The sequence below is a fragment of the Somniosus microcephalus genome, chromosome 13, assembly GCF_052327205.1.
Source record: "Somniosus microcephalus isolate GS21.2 chromosome 13, FLI_Smic_1.0, whole genome shotgun sequence".
Lineage (NCBI taxonomy): Eukaryota > Metazoa > Chordata > Chondrichthyes > Squaliformes > Somniosidae > Somniosus > Somniosus microcephalus.
The window spans coordinates 175149268-175161630 of record NC_140999.1 but is presented as its reverse complement, the minus strand read 5'-3'; the positions used below and the strand labels follow the sequence as shown (position 1 = coordinate 175161630).

General features: G+C 43.0%; 1 protein-coding gene across 3 annotated transcripts in view; it reads right to left on the bottom strand.

Moving 5' to 3' along the window:
• LOC147108792 (uncharacterized) overlaps window positions 1-12363 on the bottom strand; it is a 102668-nt gene that overhangs the window by 83282 nt on the left and 7023 nt on the right. For 2 of the 3 annotated variants that reach the window (XR_015080655.1, XM_086005627.1), the window contains exons 1-2: window positions 8271-8646; window positions 4843-4922 (exon numbers count right to left, since the gene is read on the bottom strand). The gene's annotated coding sequence lies outside the window, so the exon portion shown is untranslated. Of the gene's footprint in view, window positions 1-4842; window positions 4923-8270; window positions 8647-12363 lie in introns of those variants that run through there. The other variant, XM_086005628.1, reaches the window with a different exon arrangement.

The following is a 12363-nucleotide window of genomic DNA, read 5'->3' as shown; positions in this document are numbered from 1 at the left end:
AACCAATGTAGGTCAGCAAGCACAGAAGTGATGGGTGGACGGGATAGCATATGGGCAGCAGAACTTGGGATGATCTTTAGTTTATGGGAGGTGGAAGATGGGACGCTGGCCAGGAGAACATTGGAATATTCGAGTCTAGAAGTAACAAATGCATGGATGAGCATTTCAGCAGCAAAAGGACTGAAGCAGGGATGGAGATAAGTGATATTATGGAGGTGGAAGTAGGCAGTCCTGGTGATGGAGAGGATATGGGGTTGGAAGCTCAGCTCAGGGTCAAATTGGGTGCCAGGTTAACCTAATCCTGAAGCTGTATTACAGGTAGTGTTTATGGTAGTATTGTAAGAATGATAGTCACACATTCTTACAACTGTGGGTGTGATCTTTTTTGAACCAATCCCACAATTTGACAGAAAATAATCTGTTTACACAAATTCCCGCCTGTGCTTTTTTTACTGGAGTCATTATCCTGTTTATTTTAAATAGATTAATGTTTGTATTGAAAAGATACAATAAAAATAGTGCCCAGAGGGTATTAAGCGCAAGGATATTATATGTGTCAACTGAAATTACAAGGAGTGTTTTTGGGTTTCAGTCCTGAAGAGACCTGAATAAACATTCTAGCAGAATATCAAAAAGTTCGCTGTCAGTGAGCATTGGGAAATTTGATGCATGGAGCTCTTAAAGGGCTGCAGCTGTTATTTCAGGGGGCTTATTATTTGTTGGCTAGTTAAGAAGTCATTGGCCAGAAAGTCTTGCTATAGAAAAGTACAAGTGGCTGAGGAACATCACAGAACACCTCCTTTTACCAGATACTGCACTGGGGATACTTTTGCATGAAGTGCAGGAAAGGAGGTTGCCCTGTTTGAGACTCTGTGGCACTCCCATCCAAGAGAATTGCGCACTCTGCTGTGGGCCAATGAGTTAGTGCAGTGTCCAGCACCTAAAGATTAAGAGAGCAGATGAGGAAAACGTTTAAAAGCTGAAGGAAGTCTTCCAGGGTAAGGCTAGTCAGGTGGGCAAAGTATGCAAGCCAAAAAGAGTTGCCTCCCAACCTGTTACTCCATAGGTTAGTCCAGAAGAGAGCTTATGACAAAACCTAGCTGCATGATGCATGTTCATTTACTCTTGCAGAAGCTGGGATACAGCTGGGCACTTGGATGCCACTCTCATGCTCTTCAGAACTTCCAACTCTCAGAACTACTTATCTGCTTTCAGACAAGGTAGCACATAAAAGGAAGGGACAAACCAAATGGGAGTTGAGCCCTGTACGTGTAGAGCCTTAAGATCTGAACATCTCGGGGCTAGAGGACAGTGAGTGAGTTGGCCAGGATGAAGCCGTGGTCTTCCTGATGCTAAGGCTTAGTACCAACTTATATAGTCTTTTTCCAATCACTCATTCATTCATTCACATGCACTTATGCACACCACAATCACACATTCTATATAGCGTTTAAAGGGATGTCGCAGGCAGAATTCTGACATAAGTTTGTCTGTTTCTGTTAATGAACCCCAGGAAGAACCACATGGTGAGAAACCAAGCACCCTATATCAAGAACCAACATTATTTTTGCTGTAATTAAGGAGTATGGCAAACACTTTGAAAGGTGTGGCAGTGACTGTAGAGGAGTCTTCTACCTGTATCTGTGCAGCCACTTACTTACAATGTAGTCTAGCACAGCATGTGAGGCTCAATGGGTGAGCACTCTTGCCTCTGAGTCAGAAGGTCATAGGTTCAAGTCCCACTCTTACAACTTGAGCACAAAATCTAGGCTGACACTTCAGTGCAGTACTGAGGGAGTGGTGCACTGTTGGAGGTACAGCCTTTTGGATGAGGTGTTAAACCATCTCCCTCTCATGTGGATGTAAAAGATCTCGAGCATTATTCCAAAGAAGAGCAGGGGAGTTCTCCCTGGTGGCCAGGCCAATATTTATCCCTCAACCAACATCATTAAAACAGATTATCTGGTCATTATCACATTGCTATTTGTGGAACCTTGCTGTGCACAAAATGGCTGCTGTGACTACACTTCAAAACTACTTCATTGGCTGTGAAGTGCTTTGGGACAGCCCGAGGCCATGAAAGGTGCTATATAAATGGAAATGTTTCTTTTACTTCAGGGCTATCTACATTGAAACCTCCTCCGACAGAGGCCATTCGCACAGTGGGGAAAACTCTCCTGATTGCTCACATTGTTGCTCTAGTGACCTTGAGCTGTGAACTCCAAGAGAACCTTCTGTCCATTTTCGCTATACAGGAGATGGAGCGAACCATTTTGCAGTGCTTCAACGCCCTCATTGTTACCCTGAGGTCTATTCTAGTACAGATCATGGGACATGTTGCAGTAGTGCCCAGCAACAGGGCCATGATTGAAGCAGACACAGATGAGGCTGCTGTTTCGCAGAGTGGTGCCACTGTTGCTCAAAACCAGCCTGACCCTCAACGCCATTTCATGTACACAAACTGAGCGTCAGTGCATTTCCCTGCAAGGTAATCAGACAATTGTGTTTGTGCTCATCATACTGCCATTATCTTTGATTTTTAACATATAAATGGAGCTCTAGCACATGCTGGCTAGAAGATCATAAGAGAGAAAATTGGGTGTAAATTCATTGATATAGCTCTCTGCCCAATATCCCAGTCCCTACTCTCCCCATCCACTCTACCACCACTGTCTACTGGAATGGAAAATATGCTCTTATATATTGTACTGTATGCAACAACAGTGATAAAGCTTTTACAAGAAAACTTGGATTGAGAAGAAGTTACTCAGCCCATCAAATCATGAGCATGTGCAATTGCAAACTCTATTCAACCCAATTAGTCTCTTGGGGTGTGCAGAGATTTCCCCCCACTTCTGTGGTAAACCAACTAAAATTCTAGAGAACACATTTAACCGTACACCTTTCATTATCCATCTTTGACCAGTTACTTCCCTTGGCATGGTATTTCCGAGGACTTATCAGCTCAGGATCATCATGTATTTATCAAAGATTTAATCATTACTTTCTGTATTTATTCTTACAACATTCAAACCTCTTCTGGACCAGATATCCTCAAGCTCTTTCAACCCACAGCCAGACAGCATTAATAGTTTTAATCATTTAGGAATTGTTCCAAAGCGACGTAATGACAAGGTTAATTAATGCTGAGGAAGCTTTAGAAATCAGGAAGAGGAAACTCTTCAGACCACATATCTTCTCTAGAACACAGCCAATCGTTATTGAATGCATGCTAATGCAACTTCTATTAAATCATTTTGTGCAATCAGTTTTATATACAGATATTAAAATGTCAATTTGGGATTTTTGTGGTGGCACCCTTGGGTCTCAGAATTGGCTTTAGCAGCCAAGCACTGGGTACTGTCCAAAGCACAGTGTATAATGTATATTTACAGTACTTTCCAAAATAATCCTGTGAAATTAGTTCCAGTGCAACTGTTGCTTCAAACAAAGAATGGCATTTCCTTAAAGATTGTGAAAAATCTATCTTCATAGTCAAGAATGGAAAATCATATCATCCATAATATCACACATACTGATATACCAAAAGTGCTTTGGTGAGATGCTCCGGTTGAACAGTGGGTTGTTGAGAAAATGAGCACTACAAAGAATGTTTCTGAGCTGTCAAGGGTAAGGAATAATTTGAGGCAAGGTGCTTTCTCATAGTGAGAGAGGAAAATGGAGGATGTGCTACCCTGTGGCAGAATCACACACCAGTGATCGGAACATAGGAACAGGAGGAGGCCATTCAGCCCCTCGAGCCTGTTCCGCCATTCAATGAGATCATGGCTGATCTGCGACCTAACTCCATATACCCGCCTTTGCCCAAGTAGCGACCTGCATTCCTACTAACTTAGCTAGGCAGTATAGCAAAGTTTATGGGGGCAAAGATAGTCTGTTTAGGGAGTAACCACACTTTAAAAGAAAAATGGAAGGGAAAAGCTGTTGATTCAAAAAATAAACATAGAAACAGAAAAATAGGAGCAGGAGTAGGCCATTCGGCCCTTTGAGCCTGCTCCACCATTCAATAAGATCATGGCTGATCCTCTATCTCAAAACCATATTCCCGCTCTCTCCCCATACCCCTTGATGCCTTTTGTGTCTAGAAATCTATCTATCTCCTTCTTAAATATATTCAGTGTCTTAGCCTCCACAGCCTTCTGTGGTAGAGAATTCCATAGGTTTAGCGCCCTCTGAGTGAAGAAATTTCTCCTCATCTCAGTCCTAAATGTCCTACCCCGTATCCTGAGACTGTGACCCCTCGTTCTAGACCCCCCCAGCCAGGGGAAATATCCTCCCTGTATCCAGTCTGTCTAGCCTTGTCAGAATTTTATACGTTTCCACGAGATCCCCTCTCATTCTTCTAAACTCTAGTGAATACAAGCCTAGTTGACCCAATCTCTCCTCATATGACAGTCCTGCCATCCCAGGAATCAGTCTGGTGAACCTTTGCTGCACTCCCTCTATGGAAAGTATATCCTTTCTTAGGTAACATTTGATGGGATCTAATGCTTGATGTAAATTTGGCCAGTTATGGCTAGATTTATCAATGAAGATTCCAAGGTGGTCCAGTGATGAGGCCATTCCACAGACTCATAGCTAGGTGACAGTGCCTGGTAGAATCTTGGTCTAACTGACCAAGAAGTTGTGGAGAACAAGCACGGACCACTGTTTTTCACTAACCACAATCAAAACCTTTTCTGCACTATCATAATAGTATTGTTGCCCACTGAATTATAAATCTATAGTACAAGGGGATTTATTCATAATTTTCTGCACTTCTTGCCTCAATATCGACCTGAAACATTAACTCTGTTTCTCTCCCCACAGATGCTGACTGACCTGCTGAGTGTTTCCAGCGTTTTCTGTTTTTATTTCAGATTTCCAGCATCCGCAGTGTTTTGCTTTGGTCTCCTCATTATCTATTGGATATAAAGGGGGAAATAATTCAACCATAGATACTGCCAATCTTGATTTGTAGCTCATTTGACAGGAGATACACTTGAGCAGTGCAGTAAGGGTTCCCCAACCAGTTTTCTCACAGAAGACATGGCCAAGTCTTAGTAAAATTTCTTTAGTGAAATTTATGTTTTGAGAAAGCCTCGATAATATCTGGGTAAACTGACTTTTTGAACTCAGGCTTATTACGGCCAGAGCAATTTAGAACTCTAGTTTAAATAATAGCTAAAACCCTATTGATACACTCAGATGTCTGGTATAGATTTAAAGTAATTGGTAGAAGGATTAGAGTGGAGTTGAGGAGACCCTTTTTCATCTAGAGGGTGGGGGGGTGGTTACATAGAAGGTAGGAGCAGGAGTAGGCCATTCGGCCCCTCGAGCCTGCTCCGCCATTCAATGCGATCATGGCTGATCATCCAAATTCAGTACCCGGTCCCTGCTTTCTCCCCATACCCCTTGATCCCTTTAGCCTTAAGAAATATATCCAACTCCTTCTTGAATATATTTAATGAACTGGCCTCCACCGCCTTCTGTGGTAGAGAGTTCCACAGGTTCAACACTCTCTTGGTGAAGAAATTCTTCCTCATTTCTGTCCTAAATGGCCTACCCTTTATCCTTAGACTGTGTCCCCTGGTTCTGGACTCCCCGACCATCGGGAACATCCTTCCTGCACCTAGTCTGTCCAGTCCTGTCAGAATTTTATAAGTTTCAATGAGGTCACCTCTCATTCTTCTAAACTCCAGCGAGTACAAGCCCAATCGACCCACTCTCTCCTCATACGTCATTCCTGCCATCCCAGGTATCAGCCTGGTAAATCTTCGCTGAACTCCTTCCATGGCAAGAACATCCTTCCTCAGATAAGGCGACCAAAACTGCACACAATACTCAAGATGTGGTCTCACCAAGGCCCTGTACAACTGCAGCAAGACATCCTTGTTCCTGTACTCAAACCCTCTTGCTACGAAGGCCAACATACCATTTGCCTTCTTAACCGTCTGCTGCACCTGCATGCTTACCTTCAGCGACTGGTGCACTTCCTCTTCTCCCAATCTATTGCCATTTAGATAATAATCTGCCTTCCTGTTTTTGTCACCAAAGTGGATACCCACACATTTATCCACATTATATTGCATCTGCCATGTTTCTGCCCAATCACCCAACATGTCCAAATCATCCTGGAGTTTCTCGACATCCTCCTCACAGCACACACGCCCACCCAGCTTTGTGTCGTCTGCAAATTTGGAGATATTACATCTAGTTCCCTTGTCTAGATCATTAATATATATTGTGAATAGCTGGGGTCCAAGGACCGATCCCTGCGGTACCCCACTAGTCACTGCCTGCCACTCGGAAAAAGACCCATTTATTCCAACTCTTTGCTTTCTGTCTGCCAACCAGTTCTCTATCCAAGTCAATACCTTGCCCCCAATCCCATGTGCCTTAACTTTACACACTAATCTCTTATGCGGGACCTTATCGAAGGCCTTCTGAAAGTCCAGATACACCACATCCACTGGTTCTCCCTTATCTATTTTACCAGTTACATCCTCAAAAAATTCCAGTAGATTAGTCAAGCACGATTTACCTTTTGTGAATCCATGTTGACTTTGTCTGATCCTGTCACTGTTTTCCAAGTGCTCTGCTATTACATCTTTTATAATGGACTCTAGCATTTTCCCCACTACCGATGTCAGGCTTACCGGTCTGTAATTCCCCGTTTTCTCTCTACCACCTTTTTTGAATAGTGGGGTAACATTAGCTACCCTCCAATCCATGGGTACTGTTCCAGATTCCATCGAATGTTGGAAGATGACCAGCAATGCATCTACTATTTCTAGGGCCACTTCCTTAAGTACCCTAGGATGTAGATTATCAGGCCCTGGGGATTTATCGGCCTTCAATCCCATCAATTTCCCTAACACCATTTCCCTACAAATACTGATTTCTTTCAGTTCCTCCCTTTCATCAGACCCTATGTTCCCCGGCATCTCTGGGAGGTTATTTGTGTCCTCCTTTGTGAAGACAGAACCAAAATATTTATTTAGTTGGTCTGCCATTTCTTTGTTCTCCATTATAAATTCCCCTGATTCTGACTGCAAGGGACCTACGCTTGACTTCACCAATCTTTTTCTCTTTACATATCTATAGAAGCTTTTACAGTCAGTTTTTATGTTCCCTGCAAGCTTACTCTCATATTCTATTTTCCCCTTCTTAATTAATCCCTTTGTCCTCCTTTGTTGAATCCTAAACTGCTCCCAATCCTCAGGATTATTGCTTTTTCTGGCCAATTTATATGTCGTCTCCTTGGATCTTATGCTATCCCTAATTTCCCTTGTTAGCCACAGTTGAGTCACCTTTTTTGTTTTATTTTTATGCCAAACCGGGATGAACAAATTCTGCAGTTCATCCATGCAGTCTTTGAATGTTTGCCATTGCCTATCCACCGTCAACCCTTTGAGTGACATTCCCCAATCAATCCTACCCAACACGCGCCTCAGGGTTCTGGAACGCACTGCCTGAAACCTGAGGCAGAAACCCTCATCACTTTTAAAAAGTACTGCGATATGTGCTTGAAGTGCCGTAACATACAAGGCTATGGACCAAGAGCTGGAAAGGCAGGATAGCTCTTTTTCGGCAGGCACAGACACGCTGGGCCACATGGCCTCCTTCTGTGTCTTCAATTTCTATGATTTTATGATTCTATGGTATGATGTGTTCTTTGAAGCTTTTATGAACGTGAAGCAATGCTGGGGTAGATTGTGATAAAAAGAAAAACACTGCAACTGCTAGAATTCAGAAGTTAAAAAAAACAGAAAAAATGTTGAAAATACACAGCACGTCAACCAACATCAGAAAATGAAAAAAGACAAGGTAACATCTTGGGAAATGACTCTTCATCAGAACTAGTTCTGACGAGGGATCTGCACCTCAAATGTTAACGCATCTTTTTCTGTTTTTGGATGTTAATGGACTGAAGTGTGTATTTTACAAATTCACGCTTGCCCCGCCCCCACCCCAGCACAGTGCTTCACATGCCAGGTGCATATTGGGAATCTGGACACAGAGGTCAGCAGGTCCCGCAGGATTTTGCCAGCTAGGAGCGTGAGTTAATAAAGTTTACCCTTTGAGTACATTTCTAGCACTTACTGTGAGAATACATAATTACACCTACTGTATTTTACGGCTACCAAAGAGAGTATTGCAACATTTAACAGGAACCAGCAAGCATATAGCAGCTAAGATTAAAAGTACCACAGGCAGATAATTGTAATTATTTTACATCAGAGAGCAACAAATGTCATTATCCACACCTTCCAGAAATAGCTGCAGTCATCAACACAGTAGGTTCCTCCACAGCTTCCTCTGGGCATAGATGTGAGAGAGCCCTAGTCTTAGGTTGCGTGTCGTTGGCGAGATAGCGATCGTATTTACATATAGCTTCTACTAGTCGTTCAGTCTGACTTTGAGAGCATTAATCATTTATAGTTGTTTGTTGCCTAAAATGGTATTTAACCCGTATTCTGAGGCATAAGCTGAAACTCCATACATTTGGAACTAGTACTTTAACAGGATGCGTGAGACAGCACCCTAAGCAAATGTGATTGTGCAATTAGTGGACTTTGTCACTTTCAATTTATTGACCTTTTGAGTTCTGGGTGCAGTGTTCTACCTGGGTTCCTCACCTGAATGCATAATAGCTGTGCAATATACATTTAAAGTGACATTACCATGTATGGCTTGGAAACCAGGAACTTGTTGTATATAAACACAGACTGTTTCAGGGCAATTAAGAGAAGGTGGTACACATCTGAATGGGTTTTAATTTTACACTGACATTGAATGGTTGGGTAGATATGGCCAATCTCTGCTCATTCATAATCAATGGGTAGAAAATTCAGCCACATTTATCCATTAACATTTCAAAATTGATCAAAACTGCGTCATTGCAAAAACTCCAGTTAATGTGCTGCTAGCTTTGGTTTCCTTAAAATGTCAGGCAGTATTCATACCTTGATAGATTCCTGGTGCTATCGGAGGTTCTAGATAAACCCTAATTCTTCAGTACTCATCGTCTCTCCTACTGCTGCCCCAGACTTGATTCGCTCTTATATAATTCTATAGCTTCCCTCTGAACCTCCCCTGGCATCCTCCGAAAAGCCCACCGAGGTACTCATCGCTGCCTCCTAACGAGTAGCAACCCCAATTGCCCCATCCTATTCTTTTCCCGTCCTACGTGCCTGCTGCAGGCTAATCTTGCCAACCTCCTCCCAGTCCCTCCCTGCTCTGCCCCTTTGGATTCTGCAAGCAAATTGGGTATCATCGCCCCTCTCCGCATTTCCTTTCAAAATGTACGTTCATCTGTAAATAAGGGCCTTGCCATCCATGATCTTATTGTGGACAATCACGTTGACATCATGGCCTTGACGAACACCTGGTTGAGGGGTGATGACACCTCTCCCCTTAATGAAGCTTCCCCACCTGGCTATACTTTCCACCATTTGCCCTGCCCAAACTGCCAAGGTGGTGGTATAGCCCTTATCTCTAAATCACACTTTGGTCTGTCTCCCTACTCGTCTGGCAACTTCTCCACCTTTGAGCATCTCACCTTGTTCCACCCCTCACATTGCTCTTTTAAAATTCTTGTTCTATATCACCCACCCAAGTATCACACCAGTTTTCTCACTGAGATATCTTCTCTGCTTTCCTCCCTCTGCACCGAGCAACTTCTCATCCTCGGTGATTTCAACCTCCACCTCATCTCTTGTTCTCTGTCCTCTGAAATCACTGCCCTCTTTTCTTCCCTTAATCTCTCCATCCATATAAACTCTCCTACCCAGATGCATGGCCACCCCCTCGATCTTGTCATCTCACGTTCCCCCTCTGTAACTATCACTGATAAGGCACTCTCTAATTATTTTCTTATATCACGCTCTACCCATATTCCCTTTCTCCCCCCAACCCCACTTCTTTCTGTGTCCTCTCCTGGAAAAAACTCTCCCTCACATCCCTTACTTTCTAATTCCCAACTACCTATCCTTTGGCCTACAATTCTTCATGACATTTCTACAGCTACCAATTTGCTAAATCACACCCTCTCCACCATCTTTGATGCCCTTGTCCCCACCAAAACCATTACACTCGCTCACAATAGTCATTCCCCTTAGTATACCCCTCATCTCCACTCCCTTAAGTCCAAAGGACGCTGAATTGAATGTCTTTGGCAGACAACTGGTCTAACCATCTATCACCAGATATGGCTGGATCCTATAAAGCATTATAGGGTCCTGCTCCCCATTTCTAAAACTACCCACTAAGATCATCTAAGAAGGCAAAGATAACACCCAACTTCTCTCCACCTCAAACCACCCTCCTCTGCTTCCTCCTCCCTCACCTCCATCGGTGACATCATCTGACGACACAGCGTGAGTTTTCACATGTACGCTGATAATACCCCGCTCTACCTCCCATCCACCTCTCTCGAACCCCCCACTATCTCTATGCTGTCAGACTGCTTGTCCGACATCCAACACTGGATGAGCAGAAATTTCCTCCAATTAAATATCGGGAAGACTGAAGCCATCGTTTTCGGTCCACGCCACAAACTCTGTTCCCTTGCCACTGATTCGATCCCTCTCTCTGGCAACAGTCTGAAGCTGACCCAGTTCGTTTGCAACCTTGGTTTTATATTTGATCATGAGTTGAGCTTCCTATCTCATATCCACTCCATCAATAAGACTGTCCATTTCCACCTCAGTAACATTGCCCGTCTCCGCCTTTGCTTCAGCTTATCTGCTGCTGAAACCCTCATCCATGCCTTTGTTACCTCTAGACCTAATTATTCCAACGCATGCCTGGCCGGCCTCCCTAGTTCTACCCTCCATAATCTTGAGTTCGTCCAAAACTCTGCTGCCCGTGTCCCAACTCGCACCAAGTGCCACGCACATATCTCCCCTTTGCTAGAATTCCACCATTTTAAAAAATCAAAATGATTGTGCTCTATAGAAACTAAACGCTAGTGAAAGAAAGTGTGACATTGCACCATACAAGTTCTAAACTGACCTATGGTCTGCACTACTGTCATAAAGTTATAAAACATGCTTTTACCTGCCAGATGGAAGAACTTGGCAACTGTATAACATGATAACTTTGCGAAGGTAAATACTATGAAACTCTTCAAAAACAAATGCTTGGGAGTGTATTCATAACACTCAAGCCCCGAGGTGCATTTCTGTGTTGAAACACACTCCCAGGCATTATTTTTTATGTACTTTACCACTTTAATTTACAATGTGTTGTCAAACAGTCAAATCCTTCTTTTAACAGGCAGACGACTAAGAAAGGATGAAAACACCTTGAGCAGATCACGAGTTAGGCATTAACGGAGGAAGACAAAATTCTTGTCTTCTACTATAATGATACAAGAATTTTCATGTTTATTTTCACTAAAATATAATGGTTGTACTTATGGTAAAATAAGAAGGATGAAGAAAATGTATCTGTAACCCTCGTGCAACTATTTTAAATGCACTGACATATAATCCTATTCCAAGTCAAACTGCTCCAGAGATTGGATCCCACGAGTGAAATTTGATCACTTCCTTTCATTGGGATACATTCCTGTATTCACCGCCTGTTGGGTAATCTAGCAGAGTGGAATGCCCTTGTAGTACCCTCGCGCCCCTCCACCCCCGCTATTTTCATTCTACTCTGAGCAATCTACCCTATCAGATTACTAACCAGGTGACGAAGGTGAAAATTTATCCCATTCTGCTTTAGTTCACATTCTGTGGCGAATACACTGTGGAGAATTCAGGTCTAATAGACTGAACTGCGTAGAGAAAAAGGATGGATGGCACCTTGGTGATGTGATGTCACATCACTATGCTGAAGTCTTCTGTTACCCAACCACAAATATCGCGGTAAATTTATCGTCTTCATCGCCTGGCCAGTATTCTGGCGGAGCGGACCACCCACCTGTTGTGGAACAAATTTTTGTCCCATTGAAATGAAAGGAATGAAGGTTGGATGGATTCTACAGTGGGAGATCGATCGGCTCTGCCAGGTTATGGCCCAGGCAGTGAAGACGAAAATATACCCCACTGACATAAAAATTGACTGCTGAGGTCCACGTTTACACTGTAGATTCTGCACTCAATCTGAAGTGAAACTTGGGGATGAGCATTTGGATGAATTACAACCTTAGATTTGGAATCAGATCTAAATTTGGATGGTTCAATTACATCTATCAATAAACATTGTTGGTATATAAGCAGGGATAACTAACGAGATTGTTAGAGAATTGGACACAAACCATTATTTGATGAGTAAATCAGAACTACATCCATCACTAGATTATTAGTAAGTCTCACCCATACCCATCACTAGATAAGCAGTAACTCAAAC